The sequence below is a fragment of the Salvia miltiorrhiza genome, chromosome 1 (assembly GCF_028751815.1).
Source record: "Salvia miltiorrhiza cultivar Shanhuang (shh) chromosome 1, IMPLAD_Smil_shh, whole genome shotgun sequence".
NCBI lineage: Eukaryota > Viridiplantae > Streptophyta > Magnoliopsida > Lamiales > Lamiaceae > Salvia > Salvia miltiorrhiza.
Window position 1 is genome coordinate 18018740 of NC_080387.1, and position 5331 is coordinate 18024070.

At 36.6% G+C, this 5331-nt stretch overlaps 1 long non-coding RNA gene across 1 annotated transcript; it reads left to right on the forward strand.

The window, feature by feature from the left end:
• The first annotated feature begins 1779 nt into the window (after positions 1 to 1779).
• Positions 1780 to 4752, forward strand: LOC131006825 (uncharacterized). The gene is made up of 3 exons (XR_009095777.1): positions 1780 to 2172; positions 4110 to 4173; positions 4707 to 4752. It is a non-coding gene; the product is annotated as an uncharacterized LOC131006825 (long non-coding RNA).
• Positions 4753 to 5331: the final 579 nt, after the last annotated feature.

Below are 5331 nucleotides of genomic sequence, written 5' to 3' on the forward strand. Positions count from 1 at the left end.
TTTCACAGCAGTCACGGCTCCAACACTCGTTGTACTATTTTGGAGGTCGATGGCAACTCGCCTTTTGCCCAAAGTATTACTTGTGGTCAGAACTCCCTAGTTAACTAGTGACCAATTAATTAACCAAGTTGTTACAACCTTTTTGGAATCAAACCTAGTGTATCGGGAATATGCTCATACAGTTATTATGCTCAAATTAGACCTCTCGAGTTTATTCATTCATGCTTAGATCATCTACCCCAAATCAGAATATAAACTTAGCCAAACATAAAGTAAATAACACAAGCAAAAGATATAAAGGAAAACATAAAGTAAAAACTGAAATAGAAACTTACTGAAGACAGAAGGGTACTTACGGCCAAAAGTGCCGCAGAAAGCATGAACAGAAAATTAAACAGCTATACCCATAAGGGGCGACTACTCCTACCTAACTATGGAAAGTAAAACTACAGCAACGGTCTCTCAAAATTCGTGCTCCCTCTCTCTTCTCTCCTGCGCGCCCCGAATGGTTCACAGCTATGTGGTATTTATAGGCATGAGTTAGGGCTACACAGGCTGGGCCCAAAATGAGTGGGCTGGAATTAGGGCTCCTTCTGCCCGAGATTGCATCATGATCTGGAGGTTGATTTGTTCTTATCCAAACCTCAAGAGATAAGGTTTTGGATATATTTCCTTCTCTACATCCTCTGCACTCTTCTTCTCTGCCCCGTCTGTACTTTCTGCTCAGCTGATTCCGCTGCTCGGTTGACTCCTCTGTTCGGAGGATCCCTCTGGTCGAAGCTTATCTGCCCTGGCAGACTCCTCTGCCCTGGCCGACTCCTCTGCTCTGGCAGACTCCTCTGCTTCAAACTCATGCGTCTTTCGCGGAATGCAGCAGCATTTTGCCTTGAAAGCACCTTCTGCCCAAAGAACGGGCCTGCCCTGGAACAACGCCCTCCCATGCGACAAACTCTAGCAAAACAAAGGAAAATGACTCTGTAACACCCCGTACTTTTCCTATGTTGTGAGATAGTGTCTTAACACTATTGAGAGTACTGAGATGTCGAATTACGAGACTACTTTTTTTATGAGTAGATAAGACAGATTGTCTTTTAAATAGAAATACGAGTGAATAAACCGATGATAGAATTAGAGATATGCTGATTGAATTGAGCTGAGATTTTATTTTATTTCCAACTACCGGGAATAGAGTTACCGGATACCGAGCTATTAGAGATTGACTGTCCTATTAAGAAAAATAGGAATAATGAGTTGGAAATAGAGTCGAGGAAGAAAGAGTGAGAAACCTTGATAAATAGAGTCGGTCAGAGAGACGTCTAGCTTATTTGAGTCTGCCGACTGTTTTGATGTGATGTTATGTGAATTTACGTGACTGAATGATTATGTGATTTTGTGACGTGTGTCAATATGACCATATTATTATGATTTTTATTTGAAACCTTAGCACTTGGGAATTTTTATTAAGTTTCCAAAGAAAGTGCGGTTTATTTTTACCGAGAAATCGAACGATGCCGGTTTATGGAAATTTTTCCAAGCATAATTTTTTTTTAAATTATTTTTCCTATGATGATGAATATTATAATTGAGTGAGTGCACTAATATTAGTGCTATAATTATTCTATTTTGGTCACATGAATAATTATACTATGGTACTTTATTAATGAGTAATTTTTCCATAGTTTTTGTGATTATTATATCACCCTTCTCACATGATTTATTTTTAATTTCCCAAGTATGAGACTAATTACTAAAATTTACTAAGTGTAGAGATTGAGAGAGTAGAGATTTAGAGAGTAGAGATTAGAGAGAGTGTAGAGATTAGAGAGAGAGAGATCAAGGCATTAATTGCCAAATATTTCATAAGATTCTCAAATCCTCTTTAAAGATTCACAAATCTTTTATAAGATTACCAAGATCATTTCATATCTTGCAAATTCCTCTCTCTCCTTCTCCCCTAACTTTCGACCACCACCTCTCTCCCCTTCATCTCTCTACTTTCCACCATTTTCCTCCATTGATGCACCTTAAAAGCTTCACCAAAATATGCCAAACACATAAATCACCAACAAAATCCCACCTTAAACACCTTCCATCTCCTTAGATTCAAGAAGATCCATGGAGATTCAATCTTGAAGATAGTGAGAGAAAATTTGATATTTGGTGTAAACTTGGGTAAGTAATCTCCATATTCATAGATTAGACTTGTATGATGTTATATGTGAGTGTATTTGAAGGATTGGAGCAAGAAATCACCCCCTCTCTTATTCTTCAAAATTTTCGAAAATATGGGTGTTCTACCCTTCAAAAATTTTTCTTCTTCTTTCCTTGAATTGGGGTGAGAAAGATGATCTATGTGATGTTCAATGATGATTGATGTGTGTTTTGAAAAGCTATGCTTTGAGATACAAACTTTGATAAAGTTTAGTTTACCCAAAATTGGGAACTTTTGAGTTGATGGTTTAAGTGATGATTGATGATGAATATGAGTCCATGAGATGTATATGATGATGATCGATGGAGTAAATTGAGTATATGAGGTCAAATGATGATTTTGATATGAGTTAGTTTACTAAAATTAGGGCTATGTGTATCTATGCTCTAATTTGTAAATTGATGGTTTATATGTGAGTTAATTGGGTTAAGATTAATAGATATATGATGAGATTAAAGATCCATGTGAGTTCATAAAATGTCAAAGAGTTTAGTTTGGTAAAAATTGGGATTTTCTTGTCTATGTGTTTAATAAATGATTTGGCTTAAGATATGTGTAATTGAGCATGATGTTGGTGTTTTAATATGTTTGGTTAAGTCTATTGGAAGCTAAGTAAAATTTTGACTTGAGTTAGTTTATGAGAGTTTTTGAGTTTTCATATTTTGAGAAGTCAATAATTGATAAAATGAGGTCTAATTTGCTTTATGACCATTTTGTGAAGTTGTCATGTTTTTGTTGAGAGTTTATGTGAATATATGAGTTTTTATTAAAGTTGGGTTGGTATGATTATAGGGAATTTATATGTATAAAATGAGTTATATGAAGCATGAGGTCATTTTGAATGATTGAGTGTTTTTAAGCGTGAAATTGAGAAGAGGATTGACTTGATACGTTTGTAGAAACGTTTTCCTTGAGATTTGAGTTAAGATGTAAAAGAGGAGAGTTAATTTGAGTATGATGAGTATTTTAAATGTTTTTGAATGTTTTTGAGTGTTATATGTGTTTAAAATGAGCTTTGATTGGTTTTCTTTGAAGGAATGTTGAATTGAGCATTTAAGAGTTTGAGATGAGTTTTTGGTGATTTTTCGTAGGCTACTGACCTACTGTGATCGACGGGTTTTCGATGTCTAATGGCTTTGAAAATTTTACAGCATGTCCCTACATGAGTCTTGAGCATACCGGTAAAATTTCAAGTCATTTGGACTTGATTTACTATTTATACAAAATGCAAAACCAAATCTGCACATTTCTACCGGGAATTTCAGAGAACAGGGGACAAAGTCATGCATTTCAGTATCTTCCTGAGTGATCTAGCTTTCCAAATTTTTATGGTAACAACCTTACTGTATGGGATCGATATCCACCAAATTTGAGCTCAGTTTGACAACGTTTACTAGTTTGCAAAAATCAATGTTTCCGATTGCTCAAAACTGCCGAATATGGTAGACCGTGGTAAAAACGCCATATCTCCCAAACCACTTGTAGTTTCTGACTCTACTTTTTTTTAAATGAAACTAGACCCAAATACCTTTCTTTTAGTATGAGTCTGGAGTCCAGGAGATGTCGGAGTCAGAACTTGTTAAATTTTGAAGTTGAGTCAGTGGGAAAACAGAACATGATTTGTTGATGTTTGATTGTATTTTCTTATGTTGCCTAAGTGTTTTAATGAGATTAGACGAGTCTTATATGAGAGATAAATCGAGACTTAGAACCATGATTTTCTTGAAACTTATCCTTGGACTTAAGGATTTGAAATGAGTGAAGAAGTTTATGTAGAGTCGATTAAGAGATAGAATATAAGATAGAGCATGAGTTAAGGCATGAGTTTTTGTCGTTGAGTTCTAATCGAGATTCATTTTATGACATGAACCTTCGATGATGACGATGATCCCTGAAGACACGAGCAGAGCAGGGAAGTAAGTAACTCCGCTTTGACGGGAGTTTTTGAGTAAGGTCTTCAGGTGGGCAATATTTTGAGTATACGTATATCGTATGAACTTTCTTAAATGATATAATGATGTTATGAGCTTATCAAATAATTTGAGATAAATGATGTTTGAGAACTGTTTGACTTGCCAATTTTTGATGTTGAGCTTGTATGTCACCCTCTACTGATGAGATGAGACGAATTCGGGTCCTGGGCAGTTGATAGCTATCCTGCCAGGGCTAGTGTACACTGAGGTGACTGTGAGCCGTTGAGCGAATCGGCCGGTCACGGTACTTGAGAGGGAGGCCTACTTCTCAGTACCTTTGATGATGATGAGTTGTAGATGTGGTACATGCATGATGAGTACTTTGATAGTGCTATCGTTTATTTATGATGTTGATTATTAAAACTGCATGCACAGATTCATTTAATACTAACTTATTTCTGTGTATTGCTGAGATGTGGCAAGCTTCAAACTTATAGCTCTAAGAGCGCCTTTCTTGTTTTTCGGCGTTTGCCCACTGAGTATTATATACTCACGCCCTGCATGTATTTCTAAATGTGCAGGCTAAGCGAGGAGTGAGATTGGTCTGGTGCTGGTGGGGGATCGTTATCGTTAGATGACGTATTTACTTTATCGTATTTCATTTTTATCGATAAAGTCTTGATGTGAAGTTACTTTGAATATGAATCAAGTAATATACTCACGGTTATGTGTCTCCATACATGTAACCGGTTCGCCTTTTGCTGCGATACTCTGCATATTATGTTTCCTTATGAAAAATAAGCTATACCTGTTTTGTTTTTGATCATGAAATTCCTGTTCATTAAAAAGTTATAACGACGTTGACAATTTTACCCTTGGGATCATTTATGATGATTTTCCCTTAAGCATTCTTTGATGTAAGCTTCCGCTTGATGTTCGACCTATTCTTCTTATCTTTTATTCTTTAAAAATAGTCGTATCGATACTCGTACCCCACTATCACTAGTGTCGGGAATCGGGCTGCGACAGACTCTATCTAGACCTAAAACACACAAGAAAAACGAGCACAAACATGGGCTCATCACTCGACATAATTCTTGGTTCGAGAGAATGATGAATGTGATGAGCTCTGCTTGCTCACTAAGAGGACCCGCAGCTGAACTGGAGGATGATGTGCTTTTACGAGGACTAAGTCAGCTGACGTTT